Consider the following 26,902-nt stretch of genomic DNA (forward strand, 5'->3'; position numbering starts at 1 on the left):
TTCCCTGGTCATCCAGCAGTTAAGACTCCGAGCTACCAATGCAGGGGGCCCAGGTTTGATCCCTGGTCAGGGAACTAGTTCTCTCATGCCGCAGTTAAGACCCGGCGCAGCCAAATCAAAAAATAAATAAATATTTAAGAAAAACCTTCTCCTTGCTTTAATTGCAATAGGCGACTACACAGAAAATGTAAAGGTTTTTTGTTACTGTATGTAAGACTCACATGATCTTTCTTCACAGAGGTCTTACAAAGAAGGTGTTGTCAAATATATGGCCATAGCACAAGCTAAGGGTAGCTGCTGTGATTACTCTTTCTGCAAAGCAGAAGCAAAGCAAGCTTACTAATGCCATTCTGATTCACCAAGTGCAGCCAAGACTGTTTCAGCAAAACTGCTGAACTGTGTGGTTGAGGCTGGATGATTTCTGCACAAAAGGACTCTTCATCACACACAGATCTGAAGCAGAAGAAGAAATCTGTGAGGCTACAGCAGATGTGCCATGTGGAAGCATGCCCTGCACATGGGCAGCTGCCAGAGGGACGAGCGAAGGCACAGGTCAGCCCAGCACGGGCCACTTGTAGTGAAGGAAACTGGCAAAACAACTTACAGGCCTTGACTCAAACCTGCCAGACCTGGTGTTCACAAGGCTGTGAAACAGAGAGGAGCAATATTCAATTATGCATCATCATGTAGAACTCACACCTTTCCTGGCCCTCCTCAGGCTGCAAGTCATCCGCAATTATCACCATCATGGCCAATTAGCATTGACAAAAAGCCACGCGTTCCAGTACCGCACTGCCCAGCAGAACTTACAGGCACCTACCTCCTGCCACGCAGTAACTTCTGTTGTTTAGAGATGATGAGGGTGTCCATGTACCTTCTCTTCCTGGGGTGAAGGGTGGCTCTGGAAGAAGGAAGATAAAACCAGACATGAATTACACCAAGGAGGATCTTCCTCCTTAAGTGAGGGTCTGACTTCCCACACCATCTGCTGAAGAGGGTAACTAGCCAGGAAAATGTCCCCATGTTCCCATGCCCATCAAACACAAGTATGGATGAGTACACACACACAGCTGAGCTTCACTGTCTGGAGCTTCAGGGAAAGAACTCTAAGTGAATGTCTATGTCCAACAGCCATTATGCCTTGGAATCCACAATTTTTATGGTTAAAAGGGCTTTTTAGGGTTTATCTGCTTGAAGTCCTTCATTACAGGGGTGAAGAATCTGAGATTCAGAGACATGACGTATTTAACATGACACAGAAATAAAATATCCAAAAGATGATGTTTATCTTGTTTTGTTTATTCTGAAAAACAAAACCTTGACACTGATATTATCAAACTAATGAAGCCAAGTGGAGGATGTATGGGAAATGACTGGCCCCATGCTCTTCTTTTATCAATGTTTTTTTTATTGTGGTAAAAGTCACATGCTATAAAACATCCTATTTGAGCCACATTTAGCTGCACTGTTCAGGGGGACTAGGAACATTCACAGTGCTGTACAACTCTCACCATCATCCATCTCCCGAATTTTTCACCTTCCTAAACTGAAACTCTGTCTCCATTAAACACTAACTCCCCATTCCCCCTGCCCACCCCACCCCAACTCCCTGGCCCCTGGCATGTACCAAATTCTGACTCTATGAATTTGACTATTCTAGGTACCTCATATAAGAGGAATCAAACAGTATTAGTTTGCACCTAATGTATACTGGAATGCATTTTTAAGGTTAGCTTAATATATGTCCTGCAAACAGATTGTACCTTCTTTGCTATAAAATTCCTAACCATATTTAACACAGCATAAGGGTAGTGAGTTCTAAGGCAGTCTCCAGTGCCTTCTGTCCAGGAGGAGGTGATGCCTGGGGCCTGAACTGTGATGTCCATTGCTTGCTGTAGTGTCTTCAGTACAGACTTCAGGTGATGAGTCACCTCTGTATTTTAGCCTTCAGAAGGGCACTGATGAGCAAGTGGTTATGAAATGAGCTCATTGTGTCTGTTCTTGTATCCAGGGAATAGTATATATGCTCTGCTCTGCACTAAACTTTTGATTAAATAAGTCAAATAGGTCAGGATATCATGATACCTGTCACCTGCCACAGGACACATTCAGGTCAAAAACTGCTTTCAAAGAAGAATGCTCAGTTTCTAGCCAGTCCTTTTATTTTACAGAATACTCTATCTTTTATACCATATAAGAAATCAGTAAGAAATGTGTATTCTCAAAAATCTTACCTAAATTTGCATTTACTAACTGGTTTATACGAGAACACACTTCAGGCATTCCACCAACTTGAACACCAAATAATAGGCTATCAAGTTTAGTTCATGTATTTGAAGGATTGTTATTGGAGGAAATTCATTTAGTTGCATTTTTCACAACAGAAACAAAGGGAATTAATCACAACATTCAACTTCTATGTAAAAATTCAAACTATTCCAAACCAGCTTTGCTTTGTTCATTATAAGCCAACATCTTTGACTTGTTATTGCTTTTTCATTTCATTCTAATAGTTTCAAAAATGCATAAAATCATATTTTATATCTTAACATGTGAAAAATGTATATCTTAAGAATACCAAAGAAATTTGGAGGGAAATGTGTGAATACTAATCTATTGCTCTGTGCAGTATATGGACACATCTATATATCTATGTATCTATTTATATATCTATATGATACATCCACTTATGCAAATTAAATATATATAGCTATTGCTTTAAATCACACACAGGAAAATGTTTACATGCTTAGAATAGTTTTTCCAGAACAGTTAAAATATAACAGATTAATCATATCACAAAGATTCATCACTGGAGATACTGCAGGGTTTTTTTTTTTTTCTCCTTTCCTTTTTTTGGATCTAAAGTATCTATTTCTAAATTTCATTGGTTCTGCCCCCCATTTTGGGGTCACAGTTCTCTTGTGAATTCAGAACTTCTTGGCTTCTGCCTAAACATCTGAAAAAGGGTACTAAGAACTAGGTATGACCCCAGAGTGACTGCAGAAAGATGAAGTGGGTCTCAGTAGTGGTACAGATACTGGATCAGAAAGTAGGGCATCTCCATCAGCGGTACATGCCCTGGCTTAGATGTGGTTATCCTCCAATTAATAAAATCTTGGTCATTTTCTGGTTTTTTTCTCTCTCTCTTTCTCTCTCTCCCTTTATCTCTCTCCTTCTCGCTCTCTTCTTCTTTGACTGTATCAAATCAGATAAGAAAATAAGAAACTTCCAATTCAATCAAGAATGCTTGAAAGGAAACATTTTCAGGCTACATATGACAGATCTTAACAGCCCCATTGCTCAGTGATCAGCCACTCTGATGTTAGCAAAGAAAAAGTGGGAAAAGAGAAAAGAATCAACAAATGTGAACTGAAACATGGAAATAAGCCTGAGTTTCCCTTTCACTATTTTCCTTCCCCTTTAATAACGCCATTATTTTTGCGTTAAAATATACATAACATAAAATTTGCCATTTTAACCACTGCTAAGTTCTGAGGCATTAAGTGCATTCACATTGTTGTGCAATTATCACCACCATCCATCTCCAGAACTTTTTTTATCTTGCAAAACTGAAACTGTAGCCATTAAACAATAACTCCACCTTTTAATTTTAATTTTCTCAGTGGCCAACATATGTCAGTCAGCCAACCTTTTTAGCATTTGCTATCTACTTATCTGGTAATGAAGGAAGTTGACGATGATGCTTCTGCCCCCAGGGGGTTGACACTGACGACAGAAGATAGACAAAGATGCTGCTTTACAAGGTCCTTGAGCACACCTGACAATTAGGCAGGTGTCACGAAGTAGGATAACTGATAGTTTAGTTTCAAAGTTCTCACTGGTAATACATGATACATAACTGTTATCCAGGGAATATATATATTTTTTAAATGATAGATTCCTTCAAAGAGAAGAAATGGTGTTGCTATTCTAACGGCACTTCTCAGAATGTTATTTCTGAGTGTTCATCCATCTTTATTTTACAGATCTTCTGGGCTAATTTTAAGCCAACTGAGATGGGGACTGAGAGCCCGAAGCATCCTAACATGTTATGTTCCTTGAACTACTTACTGTTGGCTACCGTGAATAGAGACAGGATTGGAACTGAGAATCCTTGTGTCCTTGGGCCTGTGCATGGGCCCCAAGCCCTGATGCTCTCCATATCTGTCATATCAGGATATGACAAATAGCACTTCAAAACTTCCAAGCCCAGGCTAAGAAGAGGTTAAAATACAATTTGCCCTTATTAACAAACATTGCATTGCTCTGAAAATTGTTTGCATCACTCACAAACACACAACCTCTTATTCACCTTTCTGTCTCGGGAGGTCAGCATTGCAAATATACAGTTCAATTTTTCTTTTTTTAAATGGGAACCAGGTGTTGCTGTTGTTCTTTTAATTGTTGTTCTCGTTCTATGGCACCAAAGAGAAAGAGACATGCTGATATATTCCAAATTGACTATTTGCGTTCCCTCTGCTAGTGATCATTAATTTTAGCTGGACAGTTATTCATGTAGCAATTTGCCACCATGATGACTGAGGAAAAATATTGAAGTGCTAGGCTTTTAAAATGGTAATATGTGGAAAGAGATATAATTCTCTTGCAAAACGTATTCCTCAAGTTTTATATTTGGTCTCTGGTGATATGAACCATAAAATCATGCTAGCTAGTCCAAACTGTTTTTATTGAACTCTTGGTTGGGGATAAAAAGGATGGAATCTTTTAAAAGCTAATTTGGAATACAAATATTTGGGCTCTAGCTATAGCACATCTATAAAGATATCTAGAATTTAGGAAGATAACACCAACGAAAAAGCATATTTCTTCGGTTCAATCCTCTCATGGAAAATGACATACATGCCGCTTTACATAGCTGCTGCTGCTTCATGAAATTCTTCAAGAAATGAGCTCTTTGAAAGGATTTTGTTCAGTGCACTGTTTCTGCTGCTGCTTCGAGACTGTTATTGAATTTATATGGAAATGAAAGATGGAGACAGCAGTGCAAAACCAGTGTTTTACCAGCTTGCCTTTGCTCAGCCTCACAGAAAACCATGCGACTGACTTCATTAAGATAGATCCCTCACTGGCTTCTTTCTGGGCCTCCCTCTCCAGCCTAAATAACACTGAAACTATCCAGGTCTGAGTCCCTAGACAGCATTTTAATAGAACATGTATCACAGAAACAGGAAGACCTGGACCCCATGGCATGAGGCAACACTGCAGAGGAGTTAAGGTGACCCAAGAGGACCAAGGGGACAACTCTGATTAGGATGGGCTTTCTCAGATTTTGCTATCTCTTGGCAACTAGTCTAGTTCTCAGGACTTTTAACTGCACTTAATTCAGGCTTTGAAGTAATCATTTGTCTACACTGGGCAAAATATATTGTAGAGAATCGTAATATCAAGAAATAGCTTGGAGAAAAGATCCAGTCCAGCATCTCTTATTTTATAGGTGAAGAAACTGAGACCTAAAATGTTTGGTTACAGATATGGACCTAAAATGTTTGGTTACAGATATGAACCAAAACTCACCCTGGCATGCTGATTCCCCATCTACAGAGTTTTTCCTATAAGTCATTTATAGAATTAGGCCATGTGTTTGGTGCTTCTCCACAGAAGGCAAACTCTTTTAAAATAATAGTAGAAACTAGAAACTTTTTATACATAAAGGTATGAACTACATCCTCAAAGGGTTCTTATTTTCTTTAATCCTTTTAAACCATCTTTTACCATCTGTACATTAGCTTCTCCCCAACAAGCAAATCTATAAAATGAAATTCCTCCATCTCATTCTGTCAAATGGAACCACACATTAATTGAAAGCTTAAAGAATTATTGTAATCACTTACTATTTTTCTTTAATGATTTTCACATTTTGAGGTGGAGTCCAATACCTTTCTGAGAACAAAAAATAGAGCAGAAGTGACAGATATTTGGCAAGATTTGCAGGTAAAATAGATTTTGCAAATGTACATGTTTGAGGAGGCTCTCTTATAGGATATACTTAAAGACATCATCCTTAAAAGAAAACTCGAAGAAATATCATGTTCATAAAAATTAACTGCTCTCTTAGCTAAGGTACAAGATCTGAATTCATGTTTTAAAATGCTTCTTTCATAGCTGATGCTATCAGAATTGGTTAAAATTTTACAATAAATTTTTGTAACGATACAATCATAAAATATAAAGGGTCATCAAAAGGTCCAATTTTTATTTCTTTACATAACTTCTCTACTTCAAAGGTGGTTCCTCAGTTAAGAGATAGCATTATCTGTAAAAGCAAGCTACTGGCCTGTTATTATCTCTATGCCCCCTGAAAGGACACTATTACAAAAATTTTTTTCTGGGATTTATTATAGCATTTGATATTCCCAGCAATAGCCTAAATGTGTAAGACTTTTTCCTCTCTCCCATGAATAGTCACATTGTGTTACCAAGAAGCCAATTCTGTGTCTCACCCATCAACCTGTATAATGATAGTTATGCTATTTTAGTGTCTGTTATGTTCCGGTCAGTGCACTAAGCTGGTCATGCTCCAGCTCTAACCCTAGTCAACCTTCACAGGAATAAGTCATTATTCACTGTCATTTTACAGTTAGGGAAACTGAGGCATGTGGGGCTTAGCTGACTTGTCCAAGGTCTCCCTGCTACCCACGGGGAGAATTATCCAAACCTTACATTCTTTACTCTACCCGTCTCCCCAGCCTCCCTAAGAAGATACATAGCCCAGAGGAAATAAGAAATAATACATGGTGATGATAAGAATGATGTTACGACCAAGGGATCCTGTAGAGATGGAGTGTGTGGCCTCAGGAAAGCTTGATGATTTCTGACACATTCTGCCTATAGCAGTCCTTGGCCAGTGCCTGATTATTTTGGAGGACTTCTGTTTTCTGTAACATCTAAATCTATTGATCAAGAAGCATGTATCAAAAGCACACTATGTAAAAGGCCCTGTAGGAAAAGTTTCCAGATAAAATACAGTATAAGTATGTTCACATCAAATTATTTCGATGAGACATACTAAAAAATTCTTCATTGTTCATTTGAAATTCAAGTTTAGCTGGGAATCCTGGTTTTTGTTCCGTTTTGTTTTTGTTAAATCTGGAAGCCCTACCAGTAGGAGATATATACAGTTGCTTTGGTTCATTTTGCTTTTAATTGTCCCTCTCCCTCTTGGTGAGACGACCCATAAACACATGAAAAGGAAGCCAAGAATTCAATGAGATATTTGATAAATGTCACATGACTAGTGCACATATCCAGTTTATCTTGAAAAGGTTCAAAACTCCTCTCAGAAATGACTTTGAGAACATACAGCCCTCTCTGCCCAGATGTCTTTCTAAGCTAGATTAGCTACTGTAGTCGCTGTCCTTTTTCACACTGATTCATACTTTTATTTAGTCAGTTTAGAGTTGGGGACCCAGGAGGAAGAGGATGACATACTCCGAAGGGGAAATGAAGGAGAGTGTTTTAATAAGGGTGCAGGCAGAGCTAAGAGAAACTAGCAAGGAATGGTGAAGTCCATGAAGGCTAGCAACCTTGCGAAACGCTCCAGGGCAAGAGGTGGAGCCAGCACTAGATTCAATGAGAGCTTAGCTGTAGGAAAGAACTAAGTTTTCCAAAAGCTGGTGAGACATGCAGCCAAAAGCAAACTGTGGCCCAACAGGGCAGGAACCAGGGGAACAAATACCTCTGTCACTCTGCACTCCTCTGCTGGTGCCTCCAATTGACCAAACCCAAGAGGAAGCCAGGGTGCAAGAGAAGGCTGCAGTGATTCCATGGAAGTCAGCTTCAGCTTCCAAGTGCACAGAGTACAGGGAGAAGGATGAAGATCTGAAGGGCACAAAGAGAAAATACTCAGCATGTTCTGTGAAATCATTCATTTTTTGCACTTTGTAAGCATTTTATACATCTGCATAACATCTGTGGCACCTTGTAATATTTTGTTATTATTCATCATTTTTTTCCTCTCAGTGGTCCATGAGCATCTCTCTTTGAAACTGATGAAAAAGCTACATATGATTTTGACCATTTCAAGTCTGTCATTGCCACTGAGGCAAAGGTGGCAGAACACAGCCTGCCAAATCCTGGCTGCCGGTGTCAAGGGAGAAAAACAGAGAAAAAGATGGAACTGCTTTTCTTTGGGATGAGGGGATGGTTTGCTTGGTGGGAACCCCTCTGAAAGGACAGTAAGATAAGAGGAAACAAGGCAGGTTCACCTCCTTACAGCAGAGCCTACAGAAATCCTGTCCACCTCTCGCCCACTTCCCTGGGAGGCAGCAACTCATTTGAGAGGGTTTGTGGGGTCACAACTACAATACCACAAATCCCTTCTCTGATTTTTGTCAGCTTATGACTACGTCCAACACAGACTGATCACTCTGCATTTCACAAACTTATTCACAAAACATATTCCACAACACGTTTTTTTCCCACTGAGCCTCTCATAGTACCCCACAGAGCAGGAGAGACACCTAGGAAATAAATATGAGCGCTGTCCTGAAAATGTGAAACTATCCTAAAACCACTTGAGCTTTCTTAACTGCTACATATATGCAAAGATCTGTTACATGTTGGAGAAATTACAGATGTGCCTCTCAATGTCCCCTTGAAAAAGCATCATCTCCCTCGTACAGTAGGGCTCCGGGGACACAGGGATGCCATACTTGTTAATTAACATTTGTCCAAGTCCTCTGAACTAAATTGTATCAGATAGGCTTCTCATCACGGAAGCTGACCAAAGCTACTACCTGAACATAATCCGATTGCTGAATAGTAAGGTGAAACTTTCTAAAGGAATTACATTTAATTTTGACAAACGTGCTATTTCTGTCACAATATATGTACTGATACTTAACTGAATAATTAAAAGCAGGCATTAGGATACATGCTCAACCTCATAAAAGTCTTTAAAGGAGCCTGTTAATAGTATGTTTTGTATTTCTCTAGCAAGTAGGTTATCGAGTTTCCTAGCATACAACGTACTTATGGTAACAGTAAAATGTAGTTGCCAAGAGCTGAGACACTGGAGTCAGATGCACCTAATCTGTGACTTAGCCACAAGTTACTTCCCTCTTCATGCTTCACTTTTCTCCTTGTAGGGGGAGCCTCTGAGATGGTCCCCGATGATTCCTGCCCCATTGATATTCATGCCCTGGCAGAATCCCCATCCTCTTGAGTGTGGGCTGGAGTGAGTTACTCACTTTTACTGAACAGAATACATGAGAAGCAATGAGACGTCACCCGAGATTAGGTTACAATCTCCATCTTGTAGGTTCCGCATCGCATGCTTTCTCCATCAAGTCTTTCATTATGGGGGAAGCAAGCAACCTCATGGAGAAGTCAGTGTAGCAAGGACGTGAGGCCTGTTAACAACCAAGTGAGTGAACTTGGAAGTGGATCTTCTGTGTCATATCAACAGCTATGTGAATGGGCTTGAAAGTGGCATTTCCCCAACTGAGCCTCAAGATGACTGCATCCTGGCTAATACCTTGATCGCAGCCTTGTAGAGATCCTGAGACAGAATCACCCAGCTACCGCACTCCTGGATTCCTGATAATCTGGACATTCCTTTTTTTTTTTAATAAATATTGTATCAAATGCATTAGTACTGTTTCAACTCTGATTTTTAAGTTTGTTTAGATCAGCACTGACTGCTTTTTATTTATTTACTTATTTATTTATTTTTTATTTTTAGCTGTGCTGGGTCTTCATTGCTGTGCGTGGGCTTTCTCTAGTTGTGGCGAGTGGGGGCTACTCTTCGTTGCGGTGCACAGGCTTCTCACTGCAGTGGCTTCTCTTGTTGCGGAGCACAGGCTCTAGGTGCGCAGGCTTCAGTAGTTCTGGCTTGCAGGCTGTAGGGCGCAGGCTCATTAGTTGTGGCGCATGGGCTTAGTCGCTCTGAGGTATGCGGGATCTTCCCGGACCAGGGCTTGAACATGTGACCCCTGCATTGGCAGGCAGATTCTTAACCGCTGTGCCACCAGGGAAGTCTCAATTTGGACATTCTTAAAAGTCCCAAACACATGGGCCAAAGTTTTCCCGCAGGTTTGGCCATTCATTAAGAAAAGAAAGGCAATACCATAAATATGATATTCTGCTATAATCCAGTATGTTGTAATAAAGAACTTAAATCCTGGAGTTAAACAGATCTGATGTGAATCCCACCTCTGCCACTAAGCGACTGTGCATCCCTGCGCAAGTGTCTTCACCTCGTCAAGTCTCATCAGTAAAATGGAGATAATAATAGTGCTTATTTCATTGAGTTGCTGTGGGGATTAAATGATACGAAGCACATAAAATGCTTCTGCCAAACGGGATGCATCCTCTGAATGTTAGTTTATTAGAAGTTTCATGGGGTAAAATAATAACCAACACATTGCAACTAAGAGTTTTCATTCCAATAAAGAGAGTTAGGCATATAAAAATCGAACTATAAATACAATGAGGTAGCAATGAAATAATAAAACTATATGCAAAATGCTTTGGAGAATAGAGGAGGGAGTAATAACGTCCGTCATAGGAAAACTTATTTGAGTGACTACATAATTATTTCAATGGTTATATGATTTGAGGAAGACATATTTCACATTGCAGTTGCTTCATTTATAAAATGGGCGGTTTTGGAAAACTTATTTTAGAAGTAGTGCCAGCAGTGGGACTACTTTCATTAAGAAAAAATCCCAGGAAGATCCCCGGTAGAATTTTCAAAATGAATAGTCCAAAACCGTCCCTTCCTTAATTCTCCTTCAGTGCTTGCCCACCCCTAACAAACAAACAAACAAATGAAAAAGGTGGAAATTACCTTCCAGCTCCTCAAGCAAATGAACTGACAGCTCTCTGGAAGAAGGCACCATGTGCAGGAGTGAAATGAGACTCTGGTGCCCACATGGAATTTCAGTCTTGCCTGCCTTTGCTTCAGAGGGGGCTGGTCTGAGTACATGTTCTTATTTGGCTCTGTCATATAACCTGTATGAGGTTTTCTGATTTCTGCTATTGCTTTCCTGGGGTAAAAAGATGTTAAATAAATGATGCTAAATAATGTTATCTACAGTGTGCATGGGCTCTACCTGCTAGTGTAAAATGTGGCTGCAGTTTTGTCTTGGTGTTACGGAACTAAAAAAGAACAGCTGTTTGATATTCAAGGGAAGGAACACTCTTTTAAAAACACAAAGCATGGGGGCTTCCCTGGTGGCACAGTGGTTGAGAGTCCACCTGCCGATGCAGGGGACATGGGTTCGTTCCCCGGTCCGGGAGGATCCCACATGCTGCGGAGCGGCTGGGCCCGTGAGCCATGGCCGGTGAGCCTGCGCGTCCAGAGCCTGCGCTCTGCAACAGGAGAGGCCACAACAGTGATAGGTCCACGTACCACACACAAAAAAAACAAAAACAAAACACAAAGCGAGTATTCCTATAATGAAAATATATATATTTATTCCTGCTTGGATAACAATATTCAAATCTACTGTAAATGCTTTTATCTTAATTAAATGTAATTTTTTCTTTTTACTCTGGACTATATATCAATTGGAAAGTTTATCTTTGTTAATAATTAAATAAGTACAAATTAAAGAAGGTGTACAGCAATTTTTTTTTTAACTTAACAGAGGAGAAAAACATTATGTAATACCCAAGGTTCAAGTGCTGATGGATGAAGCTGAATTTGGAATTCTCATTTTATGTGGGTGCTACCTTTTTGGAAAAGCAAAATAGCCAAGTATAGCAAGGGACATGAAGATTATCATTTCCTTTGGCCCTGTAAACGTTAGCTTCAGAATTTATGCTCAGAAAATATTTTAACATAGCCAAAATGTTTTAAGAAAGATCATAGTAGAATATTTATAATAGGGGAAAAAAGGGTGGAAACATGTAAAAGTTCACCATAGGAGAATAATATAACAAATTTGAAATTTGGAACTACTGTGTTATCACACAGTCATTAAACATATGTTAAAACTATGTAGTGGGAGGGAGGGAGACGCAAGAGGGAAGAGATATGGGAACTTATGTATATGTATAACTGATTCACTTTGTTATAAAGCAGAAACTAACACACCATTGTAAAGCAATTATACCCCAATAAAGATGTTAAAAAAAAAAAACAACTATGTAGACACAGGGGAAATGTTTATTACATAAAAGAGCAGACAACAAAATGGTATGCATATTTTAGCCAATTACATAAAAAACACATACATGGAGTCAAGGGCTAATAAGTTATATGCAAAAATGAGAATAAATTTTATGGTTATGAGCTCATAGACATTTTCTTTTCAAAATATTTTTACAGTTGTACATCAATTTTTTTCAAAAATAAGAGTCATGTGAAAACCAAGAAAAAAATCTAAAATCACTCTTAAAATATTCTTGTGTGAACTTCATTCTAATCCATTTATCAATGTCTTATATAGCTCTTACATTTATTTTATGTTACTTCCCACATTTTAGATGTTTGAGAAAATGAACGGTTGTATTAACATCTCTGTTAGTCTGGGCTTTTTAAGAAGCAGACTTCAGAATGAGATTAAATGTGTAAGAATTTTATTACGGGAAGTGCTTGTGTGAAAGGAAATAGGGAGAGCGTCTGAAAAGGTCAGGAGAGCCACCAGACGGTGAGGGAAGGAGAGTGAGAGGCCCTTGAGTGGAAGTGACCTGGGTGGCCCTGCAGTTTCAGAAAGGTGGGGCAAAACCTGGGCACCTACTTCAGGCAAAGTCAGCTATCAAAGACGTCCAGTGTCCTCCAGGAACCCTTGTATCCTGATTTTGCAGGAGCAGCCCACTGGGCAGTGTGGCCTCAGGGCAAACATAGCTCTGGATTTCAAAACTCAGCATCTGGGGCCCTTGGTCAATTACCTCGCTCTTAACAAGAGGTCTACCAGGCACATTCTCCAGGCTGCCATGGTGCCCAATAATGATTTAAAGAAAGTTATCTGTGCAACAATATTTTAGCATCAGTCTGTCTGTCCTGAATGTATCATAATTATTAGAAACTAATAATGAAGCGTTGAAAAGTTTCAGTGTTTGAAGTCAAGAGATGAGAGACTCTAAATGAAACACTATTTGGAACTAAAGAACTGTGCTCCTTTTCTTGGTCTATCACTTTGACCAGCTCCAGTAACGTTATAATTGGCAAGCAGTTGCTAAGTGGCACTTCTAGGCCATGTGTTAAATGAAATGTCTGCCCAGTATGTTCTACCTGGCGTGTTCTACAAACTAGTGAGCCATAATATTTAAATGATGCATCAAAGGATGTCCCCAGAGACCCTAGAGACTGTAGTATAGGTGCCAAGTAGTTTAAGATCCAGCTTCTGTTTCTATGACTTGCTGAACAGCCTTAGGGCAGGAATATGTTTTCTCTCAGTCTTAGCGTTCATAGGAAAACTGGAATAACTATAGCCATTTCATCCTCATCGTTATGAGGTTTAATGACAAAATATACTTAGAACACTTAGAACTATACTTAGCACATGTTAGCACTCAGCAAGTATTAACCTCCCCCCACTACACACAGACACACACAGACACACAGACACACACACACTTTCATCAGGGCAAGTGAATTTTTGGTTCACTGTGGTTTTCAGGATAAATACAACCTCCTCAGCATCTCCTCTACAGTCATATTTCTTCTAAACCCATTTGAACAACTCTGTCTCCCATTTGTCCCAGCCCAAGTTTCTTACTCCGATCAATCTGATCTCCTTGGGGTCTTCCAAACGTACTGTATTCAGTTTCAACAGCAAACACTGTAACTGCTGCACCCCCTTCTCCCTTCCACTCTGCTTTTCCAAATTGTACTCACATTTTACCTTTATATGGAGCCATTAATCTCTCACTTCTCTGAGCTTCTACAGTACTTATTAACATACTGTTCAATTTGGCAGTAAATAATATATGCTTATCTTACCACCATCTACCATCTTTTATCCTCCTTGGCACCTAGTAAAACCCAGAGTGGATTCTGAATTAATTCTTATTTAATGTATAGGTACTCCCTCCCTACATTCCAGCTGACCCTATTTGCATTCCATAGAGCTATATGCTCTGATATATCTCTACATGTGACAGTGATTTAAATGTATGGAAAGAATTTAATTTCTGCTTGGAATAATCAGCTTACCTGGTGCAGAGGCATGTTTGTGAACAGGGGTAATCAGGAGTGATCTGTGAAACAATGCTCTACAACATTACTGCAATGCTACTATAAATTTAGAAGAAGTTAATAGAACACTTATAAAGGTACAAATGAATAAATGTGATTTCAGTGGCATCAGTGGGACAAAAGAAATGCAGATCTGACAACTGATCTAATACAACTACCTCATACTAAAGTTTTATTCCAGAACCCAGTAAGAATCCATTCAATCTTTAGATAGTTTAAAAATAAATTAGTATCTGAAAACAAGCAAACATTATTTAGCAGACATTCATATCCAATTAGGACTCATTCAAGACCTCACATAAAACAAATTACCTAGACCCAACAACAGCTTATATGCTTCTAAGTTCAAATGGGCACTCTCCAAAGGTCTTATACATTTAAAAGAACATACTGTCCAAGTGAAACTATATTTATGTGCAGAAAAGAGATAACTGTAGCAGGAGAAAGAGTCCACTGGCAACATTCGTATCAATCAACAAATGTTGAAATGGGGGTATGACATGATGTTTTATTACAGGTGTCCATCGCAGGCGTCTTACGGCTGAGGAAGTATATGGAACAAGAGGCACACCTGAGAGGGAAGGGGCTCTACCTCTTTAACTGGGGATTTACTCTCTGTGCCTTCAGTACCTCATATGATAAAGAAAAACTTGTTTCCATCAATCAGAGAAGGCGGCACTGAAGGAGGAGGAGGTGGGTGGCTGGTACACTAGGTGTAATGGCAGCACTGGGAAGCTGGGAAGTCAGGATGGGGTACCTTTGCCTAAGACAAGTCCCTCGGGGTGGGGGGGGAGGGAGGAGAGTGTGCCTCAGGAAAGAGCTGGACAGGAGAGGTCTGGAGCTCCAGGGTGGAAAACCTTCAAGCTGCTGTTAAAAGGTTACCATGTGCACCGATGGGGCTTTTACAAAGACGAAAAGTAGTGTTTGGTTGGATGCTGCTTCAAGTTCCTCAGCGAAAGGTGCTGTACAGACAAACGGGCAAACTATGAAATCCACACCCAGCATCTCAGGGGAGTTGTCTAAGCAGCAAGACTTTCCCTGCCCTGCCTGTTTTCCTTCAGAATGTTTCACTTGTCCTAAAATTTCAAAAAGAGAACACCTCCTGATACTGAATGCCCCTGCAGGTCGGCTGTCTTTTCTCCAGCCTTCATTATCTGCCAAAGCGAAGAAGTTGCAAATGCAGGAGCTGTTTCCTAAGGATGGGTGCTTAGGTCGGCGCACGGAGGATCAGGCAAGAAAAGTCCTTCCAGTGGCCATTCCGTTTCGCTTTCCACGGCGGGGGGGGGGGGGGGGGGGGATATTTTCTTTATCATTTATCCCGACTGACAAGTACAAGCACTTTGGGCCCTAACTGAATGTGAACATTGTCAAAAGGAATTGGGCTAACGCGAGGCGTCTACAGCTCCAACGCCACCGCGGTCTGGTGGGGGCCTGGCCGACGATGTGGCGGGGAAGCTGGTGGGCAGACGTCCCCGCGGACGCAGCCTCACATACTGCCTGCATCACGACCAACCACGCAAACAGTCACAATGAATCAGCCGTGCCGCGGAGAGGCTCCTTGCAACCTTCACATTTAATTTCCATCTGGCTGACGTCCACACGTTGCAGTCAGCGGCTCGATTAAGCTGAGATTCGGAACTAACCCAGGAGTCCAAGGCCACTGGGGCCTCACTCGCTGGGCTGAGCCACTGGTTTGAAACGTGTTTACTGGTTTCAGAGAGCTCATCGTTTCGATTTGAAGGAGTGGGTGTGTATCAGTTCATGCTTCCTGACCTCTCCAACAAACTGTTGCTAGGAGTCTGGGAGCTTCCAGAGGAGAAAAATCCATTCAGCCAGGAATTCCAATACAAATACCAATTTAGAAAACGAGCTAATCCGTCTTGACAACATGTTGTCACTGCGGAGTTGCAAAAAGGAATTACACATAAATACGACTTTAAAAATTAGAGGCCCCACAACTTAGCAGCTTAAGTTTGCTTCCAAGGGACGACAGGGGAGCAGCAGTGACTTTCAGGTGACAGCTTGGAATTTGCTGGTTCTCCACGCGGCACAGGTACTGGTCTGACGGTAACACGAGCTCTCCAACTTGTTTCAAACTGAAGTATTATGGAAAGGTAAATTATGTTTTGTATTCATGACTGAAAGCATTTTACTTTAAAGCCAGTGCAGCTGACGCTGTCAAGGTAGAGATTCAAGTTTTATGTACAACGCCTGCAGCCCAGCCGATGTGAGTGAGGCAACATGACAGCTTGTAATAAGTAATTTTTATATAGTTACATTTATCACTCAAGTAGGCTTGGCAATATTAAACACAGACAGACCTTAAAATACTGCCTAAGAGGAGGACATGGGGGCTTCCTCCCCTCTTAGAGCAAGTGCGGGTGCAGATTTGGGTTCTTTTAATTTTTTTTCCAGCGTGAATTCCTGTTAATGTGGCACTTTTTAAGATATGCGTCCAAATGCTTTCCTACTGTTAATATATCACTAAGAGGTTAAGAATGAAATAACCCCATTTGGCCCAAAGGATGTTATTTCAGGCTTTAATGAATTAGATATTGCTACCATTTTCAAGTGAAAATCAATTGCCTCAATTAACAAATTTCCACCAACCCAAATATTTACAAAATGGAAGGCCCTGAGTCTGCAATTTCTGCTACATTATTCCTTTGTTTCCCCTAAAGCTGTTCCCTCTGCGTTCTTCATTAGCATTTCACTTTTGCTAAAGCCATGAGGCCAGCTATGTCTCTGCAATGGCGTGAGGCTTTCACGCCTTCAAAGCTGACAACTTGGATATTCTTTCTCTAGGATTTTCTATAGAGTTTTGCTTTTTATCAATTGTTCACATACTTTTAAAGTTGGAGAAACAGGAATTTATCTAATTCCTCCACCTGGAAAAAATATATATTACATCACATATAATATATATAAACATATCAGGATAAGGATATATAACCAAGGTGTGTATGTATGTGTGTGTGTGTATATATATATGTATAATATATAATATATATTAATATATACTAATGTATGCAAATAAAAAAGGGTCAGGGTATAGATATATATGTATTTATATATAGGTGTAAGCGTGCATGTGTGTTAGTACTTTTTGGTATGTTAGTACTTTTCAGATTGAATATGTATGTCAGAAAAAAGTACTGTTTAACACAGTATGCCATTTAGGAGTTTTAAGCACATTTATTCATTTTTACTCATTTAATCCTCCTATTGACTTTATGAGGTGGGTAGTATTTTTAAACTCGGCTATCTATTAGATAAGAAAATTACCTTATTTATTAGATACGAAAATTAAAGTACAGCAAGGTTAAGCAATTTTTGAAAGTTACACATTCACACCAGGTATGAACTCGGGCAGTCAGACTTTAGCATCGGCGCTCTTAATCACTATGCTAAACTGCCTTTAAAAACAAAATGTGGGGGAAAGGAGGTGCTAATAAAGTAACATAAACATGTGTTCATTCCTTCCAGCTGCATCAGATAGAGGAAACTTCATTCATTGGAAGAAACTGTGTTTGCACCAATTTGCACTCGTCTATCAGAATATGTTGGTGCTTTTGTAAGCATTGAATTCTCTTTTCGGTTGCCTATGAAGAAAGCAAATTTAAAAAGGAGAAAAGTCCTTTTCCCTCAAACCCTAACTGAAACAGGTTAAAGTGAGTTAGTTTGGATTCGTTTGAACTATGAAGCCAAAATTCTTTGACCTGTGCAGCCAGGATTCAACCGGTCTTCCAGCGTGGCTACCAATCATGCATTTGTTCCATAAACACGTGTTGAATGCCTGTTATGTGCCAGGCACTGTGTAGGACCCAGAGAAAAACAGCAGCAACACAACTAAACAGAACTCCACTCTCAAGGAATTTATAGTCTAGTGTTGTTGGTCCAGTATGTTCCATGACTGTACTAGATAATGAGGACACACAGATAAAACAGGCATGGTTCCCACCATGTGGAAGCTGACATCTACAAGTGGGAGGCAGATATGCAAATAAATAAGCACCTGTAGTGTTAAAATTGCTCTGTCAAGTGTATGCATAGTGGACCACATGATTAAAGAAACTTACTATTATTGAGTATTGGGGTAAGTTGTCTCTTATCCTCTAACTACAAACAATCTGCCATCCACAACTGGAAACACATATTTGAAAGATATATTTTTCTTTGAGCTCATTCAAGTATGATGATGGAAGCTAAAGAATATATTCATTTGAATTCTTACTGATCCCAAAGATAAATTTCACTGCCATTCCTAGAAATTACACCTACCATCTTTAGGCCACCGACTGCATATACTGGAAAGAAAACAAGATGTGGACTCTGGAAACTTACGAATGAAAGCTAGAACTACTGTTCCTCCGCCTGCAGGGAGATTGGATAGAAGATGTCAAGCCCCTGTTCTGATTCCACCTAACCCAGAAGGAACTTTTGGAAGAGCAGCTAATGCCTGAATTGGTTTTTCCCTGACGTTTGTGTGGAGACAGGGAAGAAATTCACCCAAATGGTTGTATTTGAACATTGCCTGTGAGCTCAGTCTTGCTTGGATACTTAATGTGACTCCAATTGCTCTGGAGTGGTGATTTGCAACCAGAGTGATTCTGCCTCCCAGGGACCTTCAGCAACGTCTGGAGACATTTGGCTGTCAAACTTGGGGGGTTGCTACTGGCCGTCGGTGGGCAGAGGGCAGGACTACTGTTAACCATCCTAAAATGCCCAGGAAAGCCCCCACAGCAAAGAATTTTCTGGCCTGAATATCAATAGTGTCAAGGTTGAGGAACCCTCCTCTACAGACAGCACAGATCTGGAAATAATTTGGATTCCTACTATCTTCAAACAGGGTGTGTAGACAAGTACTGCTGACCACCAAGGGCTTCAGCTCAAGTGCTGTCACGTGGCCTCTCTTGGACCTCCAGGGAGGGCTGCAAGAAAGCGGTCAGAGAGCAGGAAATGGCTTCTAATTAGTAGTGTCCTCACAGGATACAAATGCAAAAGACAATTTCCTGTCCCCTTATTTGATGGGAAGATTAATCGCTTACTGAATTCCAGATGAGGCAGATTTTCAAAAGTTTCAAATAGCAAGAGTGTAGCCGTAGAGAAGGCAATTATGTGCAATTTGTACAGTGTTCGACAATCAAAATGTAAATCTGATGAGTTTACTGCAGTAAATGCATACGGCATGTTTACCTTAAAGAGCATCAGGCTGTAGAAATTCTAATGGTTTCTGACAGTTGGGAAGAATTATCTTTTCATATTACAATTTTTATCTGTGAGATGAAAAGAGAAAATAAGACAAGAAATTTACTCCTAGGGAACTATTATCTGTGAGGTTTTTTTTTTTTTTTCCTGATAAGGAGCCATATAGGTATGGGGCTTTGAAGAGATGGAGATTTGATAGCTTCAGTGTTCTAGGCAGATTTATCTGCACAGATACAATTAGTTTTGTTGCAACCACAGTGTTCTGTACAACATCTAAAATGCGATCAGCTCCTCAATAAACGTTCTCTCCCTGTCGCATAATAATGTATACACCTAACGCACTGTTTGATTTTGGTCTTCATTTTCTGGGTCAGAAAGGCGACTCAGAACCTTAAGATCAAAAAGCATTTGCTAAGTTTCATGGGAAAACAAAAACCTAGCTTTCTTCTCTGCTTACATGTAAAACAGCCAGCTCAGTTTGGCAGGGTAGGCATTCAACAAATAGTATATTCTTTCATCCTTTCCCCCCTTTTCCCATGAGCTACAGAAAGCTTTTCTTCTTCTCTTTTGCTGAAACTTCCAGAACCAGAATAAAAAGACTGGGATACTTATATAATGGGATAGCCTACAATAAATATATTCTGCTTCAAATACTAGCCTCCTGGAAGTTGACTGTGATTTTGCAATAAGACGGCAAAATAAAAAATTCAGAATGACAAGCAATACTGATTTTATTGCCGCCTTCTCTCTAAAGCCTTAGAGCCTACTCCCCCAGACTCAAGTTAAGAACTCACAGCAAGATTCAGACTACTTCTAATACGACCGAGCCTCCTCCTGCAATTGTCAGCTAGATGCCTTTTAGCATCCTTACTGGAGAGCCCACCTTAGTGCATGCATATAAGGCAGAAGGACTCTTCACGGCTGGCTGGCAATGCCTGCCCATTGAAACAGTGCTGGCAGCACTGCTGCATAGCTACCCACCTGATGAAGCTTAGTCCAGCTGCTACCCATGCCATACAACTTCCAGCTCACACCACAGCTGCAGTAAAATGTGATGCTGTGAGCTGGCCAAACCACCTGGCAGCTGAATTCTACTCTAGGGAGCATCTAAATTTCACTTTATGTCATTTAAGTGACTAATAGTAGTTATTATTCTTAGGAAACTTGTTCTGGGTGAAATAGCTGGTGAGAGGTTTTGCGGTGATCAGAAAAGATCACAGGGTTAGGCTAATGTAAAACATAAAGTACACAGTGTTGGTAATGATGGGCAGTATGAATTTTCATTATTTTTAAAAGCTTTTGTAGGAGGGAAACTTGTAACTACTATATCCTACTCCTTTTCATTATGGATAATGAAGTTCCCTACTTTGAAATCCTTTGCACTTTCCAACATGCCATCTTATCTCATATAATATGGTTAACACTTATAAACAGAAAACTAGGGTTTATCCGTGGAGTTCATTATATTAATAGTGCTTCTGTGGAAGACAATTTGGCAATATCTATCAAAAATATACCACAGCAACCTAAGTTTTAGTCATATATGCTACAGATACACTTGCTTACATACAAAATAACATGTGTACAAGGTTATTTGTTTGCAGAATTGTAAACAACAATCCAAGTGTCCACCAATAGTGAACCAATTAAATAAACTATAGTACACCACACAACAGAATGGAATACTATGCAACTGTATAAAAGACAAAGAAAGCTATATTAATATGGAAAGATATTCAAATCTCTAGGGTATATTGTTAGGAGGGGGAAAGCAAGTTATAGAGAAAATATATATTGTGTGCTACCTTTGGGTAATAAAGGAATTCATGGGAATATATATTTGCATTTGCTTTTATATATTAGAAGTATATACAAGAACCTAACATAAGTGACTATCTATAGGAAGCAGTGGGAACAAGAACAGTTATGTGAACAACCTTCTCCACGCATACTTGATTATATTTTTTCTTCTTAGACCACACGACTATATTACTCAGTTAAAAACAAATACAAATATTTTTTTAAAATAAAAAATATAAAAATAATTTCCCTGAAGAAAACATATTTATCATTTGTTTTTGAAAGGTTGTTTGCTACCTTTATTAAAAGCATTCACAGAAAATATAATCTGAGACTTCTGGTCCACCATGAAAAGAACTTGGAAGTTGCTATTCCATCATAACAACAAGCAAAAAGCTGAAAAAAAAATGAACATATTAACAACTTTTCTTAGATCCACAAGAGAGGCAGGTCACAGGCAAAATAACTGTCACCAAAACTGGAAGAACTGACAGGTGAATACAGAGAATCACAATGCACAGGAGCAGAAAGTTCTGCAGGAAGCTGTGCAAGGATAGGAAAATCTGAAGTATAATTGACAAGTTGCTAGAGGTTCAGTGTAAGCAACTCTGAGAGTTAAAAACTCCAAGGCACCAAGGCATTGGAGTGAGAGGGCAGACCCTTGTGAGTGTTACTTCCTAAACCTCTACCAGGTTTTCACAGTGAATAACCAAGAAAAATCAACTTGTGCTTCCGGCAAGGAGAGGGGGAAAGACCCATTTTGAAATGAACAAGGACATTCTGTCTTTCTTAACAAGGTTTGCCCTCAGGAGAAACGATTTAACCAGAATCTAACCTGCTGGGGTTCTATCAGAGCCTAACTGACCTGGGGGAAGGGAAATAACCAGCTCCAGCACATTGAGCCTTCCACATGGAAGAAAGAAAATATCAAATTCCAGCCTACTCTAGCCATCCTGTTCCACCCCAAAAGGAAAAAACAATCTGAGAAGTACATGTGAAGTTCGTAGTCCAGAGGCAAAGGTTCACTTAAAGATCAAGACCTAATCATAAGACTATCGAATATTTGCCTTCCCCTCACACCTCCTACCACATTCTTAAAGGCCTATTTTCAGCAGTTTTTTTACTCAGTACCTCGTATCCAGCAATCGAGAAAAAATTACAAGACATACTAAAAGGCAAAAAAGACATTTTGAAGAGGAAACATCAGACCAGTAATTTAAAACAACTGTGAATAAGATAGTAAGGACTTCAATGGATAAAGCAGACAACATGCAAGAACCGATGAGCAATGTAAGCAGAGAGATACAAATGCCAAGAAAGAACCAAAAAAAAAAAAAGTCCAGAGATCAAAAACACTGCAACAGAAATGAAGAATGCCTTTGACAGACTTAGTAGACTGGACATGGCTGAGGAAAGAATCTCTGAACTTGAGGATATCTCAAAAACTGAAAAGCAAAGAGAAAAAGAGACTGAAAAAAAAAAAAAAACAGAACAAAATTAAAACTGTGGAACAGCTACAAAAGGTGTAACATATGTGTAACGAGAATATCTAAAGAAGAAAGAGAGAAAGAAACAGAAGAAATAATGAAACAATATAGTCTGAGATGTTCCCTCAAATTAATGTCTGACAGATCTAGGAAGCTCAGGGAACACTAATCAGGATAAATGCAAAACAAAAAACAAAAGTTTTCAACAACAAAAAGACACTGCACTTAAGCATTTCATTTCAAACCACAGAAAAGTGGAAGATAAAGAAAAAAATCCTGAAAGAAGCCAGAGGGGAAAAGCACCACCTTAACTCTAGGGGAGCAAAGATAAGAATTACTTCCCACTTCTCAGTAATCATGCAAGCAAAGAAAAAGTGGAGTGAAATATTTAGTAGTAAAAGAAAAAAACATTAACCTAGAGATCTGTACCTTGCAAAATTATCCTTCAAAAGTGAAGGAGAAATCAAGACTTTCTCTGACAAACAAAACTTGAGGGAATTGGTTATCAGTAGACCTGCCTTGTAAGAAACGTTAAAAGAAGTTCTTAAGAGAGAAAGAAAATGACAGGTGAGAAACTTGGATCTATGCAAAGAAAGGAAAAAGCACTGGAGAAGGAATAAATGAAGGTAAAATAAGAAAACTTTAAATGTTCTTATTCTGAATTGATCTAACAGATAACAGTTTGTTCAAAATAATAATAGCAACAGTGTATTCAATTAGATATGTTTATGTATATATATGTGTGTGTACTTATATATTTTCATGTATGAGCAAAGTAAATGACAACAATGCTAAAAGAGACAAGTTGAAAGAATTAAGATTATTTTGTTATTGTAAACTATTCATACTACCTATGAAGCAATATAGTGTTACTTGAAAGTGGACTTGAATTAGTTGTAAATGTATACTGCAAACTCCAGGGCAACCACTAAAAAAAGTTTCAAAAGTATGACTGATGTGCTAAGAGAGGAGAAAAAATGGAATCATAACAATGCTCAATTAAAGCCACAAAAGGCAGAAAAAGAGAGGAAGACAAAAATAAGAACAAAAAACAAGAGCAACAAATAAAAAATTGTAACAAGTATTACAGATAGTAATCCAACTATATCAGTAATCACTATGAATATCAATGATCTAAATGCACCCATAAAAAGTCAGAGATTGTCAAAGTGGATCAAAAACACTACCCAACTATATACTAACTACAAGAAATCCACATTAAATATAAAGACTCGTATAGATTAAAAATAAAGGGATAGAGAAAGATATTCCCTGCCAATACTAATCAAAAGAAAGCAGGAGTAGCTATATTAGTTCCAGACAGAGCAGATGTTAGAGCCAGAAAGGCTATCAGGGATAAAGAGGTGGCATTATATAATGATAAAAGGGTCAATTCTCCAAGAAGACATAACAATCCTTAATATGTATGTTTTTAACACTAGAGTGTCAAAACATGAGGCAAAAATTGATAGAACTGCAAGGAAAAATAGATGAATCCACTATCACAGCTGGAGATTTCAAAACCTTCTATCAGAAATGGACGGATCCAGCAAGTAGAAAATCAGTAAGGATATAGTTCAGCTCAACAACACCATCCATCAACTTAATGTAATGGACATCTCTAGACTACTCTATCCAACAACAGAAGAATATATATTCTTTTCAAGCTCACATGGAACATTCATCAAAACAGATCACATTCTTGGCCATTAAACACACTTTAACAAATTTAAAAGAATAAAAATCATACAATATCAGATTTCAAAGCACAATGGAATTAAACTAGAAATCAGTAACAGAAAGATGGTTGCAAAATTCCAAAATACTGGGGGATTAAACAACACATTTCTAAATAACACATGACTCAAAAAAGAAATCTCAAGAGAAAGTAAAAAAATCTTGAACTAAGTAAAAATAAAAAAACAACTTAACAAAATTTGTGGATGCAGTGTAAGCAGTGCTTAGAGGGAAACTGATAGCACTGAATGTATATAGTATTAGGAAAGAAGAAAGATCTAAAATCAATCACCTAAGCTTCCACCTCAGGAAACGAGAAAAAGAAGAGCAAACTGAGTCCAAAATAAGCACAAAAAAAAGAATAATAAAAAGCTAAAACAGAAATCAATGAAATTGAAAACAGGAAATCAATAGAGAAAATCAGCAAAACTAAAAGTCATCTTTTTGGAAAGATAAATAAAATATATAAATCTCTAGCCAGGCTAACTAAGAAAACAAGAGAGAGGACACAAATGATAATATCAGAAATTATAAAGGGGCCATCATTATAGACCCTGTGGACTTTAAAAGGATAATCAAGGAACATTATGAACAACTTTATGCCCACAAATTTGATAACCTAGATGAAATGGACCAATTTCTTTAAAGACACAATTTGCCAAAACCTACACAAGAAGAATTAGACAAAATGAATTGGCTGGCCTGTATCTACTAAAGAAATTTAGACAATAATTAATAACCTTCCAAAAACAGAAAGTGCCAGGCCCAGATGGGATTACTAGTGAATTCTATCAAACATTTAAGGAAGATATTATACCAATTCTCTACAATCTCTTTCAGAAGACAGAAGCAGAGGGAATACTTCCTAACTCATTCTATGAGGCCAACATTACCCTCATACCAAAGCCAAACAAGGACATTTCAAAAAAAAAGAAAACAACAAACAATATCTCTCATGAATGTAGATGTAAAAGTTCTCAACAAAATATTAGCAAATTGAATTCAACAATGTATGAAGTGAACTATACACCAGAATGAAATAGGATTCATCCCAGGTATGTAAGATTTAAAAATCAATAAATGTAATCCATCACATCAACAGGCTAAAAAAGAACAAACACATAATCATATCAGTAGATGCAGAAAAAGCATTTGTCAAACTCCAATACCTATTTATGATGAAAATGCTCACTAATTAGGGATAGAGGGCAACTTCCTCAACTTGATAAAGACTGTCTACAAAAAGCATACAGTTAACATTATAAAACTTTGAGAAACTCAAAGTTTTCCTGCTAAGATAAAGTACAAGGCAAAGATGTCCCCTAGGGCTTCCCTGGTGGCGCAGTGGTTGAGAGTCCGCCTGTTGACGCAGGGGACACGGGTTCGCGCCCCAGTCCGGGAAGATCCCACATGTCGCGGAGCAGCTGGGCCCGTGAGCCATGGCCGCTGAGCCTGTGCATCCAGAGCCTGTGCTCCACAACGGGAGAGGCCACAACAGGGAGAGGCCCGCGTACCTCAAAAAAAAAAAAAAAAAGATGTCCCCAGCACTCCTTTACAACATCATAGTAAAAGTCCTAGCTAATTCAACAAGACAAGAGAAAGAAATAAAAGGTATACAGATTGTGAAGGAAGAAATAAAACTCTCTTTGTTTACAGATGACATGAATGTCTATGTAGAAAATCCAAAACAATTGACAAAAAACTCCTTGAACTAATAAGCAATTAGGGCAACGTTGCAGGATACAAATAACATACAAAAGTCAAATGCTTTCCTATACCCCAGCAATGAACAAGTAGAATTTGAAATTAAAACCCTTAATACCATTTATATTAGCACTTCCAAAATACGAAATATTCAGGTATAAAATTAATGAAATATGTACAAGATCTCTATGAAGAAAACTACAAAACTCTGATGAAAGATATCAAAGAAGAAGTAAATAAGTGAAGAGAGAGTGCATGTTCATTGATAGTAGACTTAATATTGTCAAGATGTCAGTTCTTCCCAACTTAATCTACAGATTCAATGCAATCCTAATAAAAATCCTTGTAAGTTATTTTGAGGATATTGACAGTTGGATTCTAAGTTTATACTGAGAGACAAAAGACCTAAAATAAACAACACAATAATGAAGAAAAACAAAGTTGGAGGACTGACACAACCCGACTTACTACGCAGCCATGATAATCAAGACAGTGTGGTTTTGGTGAGAGAATAGAAAAATCGATCAGTGGAACAAATAGAAAGCCCAGAAATAGACCCACGTAAATGTAGTCAACTGATCTTTTACAAAGGAGCAAAGCAAACACAATGGAGCAAAGATAGTCTTTTCTTCAACAAATGATGCTAGAACAACTGGGCATCCACATGCAGAAAATAAACCTAGACACAAACCTTATGCTCTTCACAAAAATTAATGCAAAACAGATCACAGATCTAAATGTAAAATGCGGGACTTCGCTGGTGGACCAGTGGTTAAGACTCCACGTTTCCAGTTCA

At 38.9% G+C, this 26,902-nt stretch overlaps 1 long non-coding RNA gene across 1 annotated transcript in view; it reads right to left on the reverse strand.

Annotated features, from left to right (window-relative positions):
* Positions 1-819: 819 nt before the first annotated feature.
* LOC114907115 overlaps positions 820-26,902 on the reverse strand; it is a 123,608-nt gene continuing 97,525 nt past the window's right edge. Inside the window, exons 2-3 of the long non-coding RNA XR_003796635.1 lie at positions 7,700-7,842; positions 820-901 (exon numbers count right to left, since the gene is read on the reverse strand). This is a non-coding gene — a long non-coding RNA (uncharacterized LOC114907115). The remainder of the gene's footprint in view (positions 902-7,699; positions 7,843-26,902) is intronic.

Source organism: Monodon monoceros, unplaced genomic scaffold (assembly GCF_005190385.1).
Source record: "Monodon monoceros isolate NGI ecotype Baffin Bay Population unplaced genomic scaffold, NGI_Narwhal_1 Super_Scaffold_3, whole genome shotgun sequence".
Classification (NCBI taxonomy): domain Eukaryota; kingdom Metazoa; phylum Chordata; class Mammalia; order Artiodactyla; family Monodontidae; genus Monodon; species Monodon monoceros.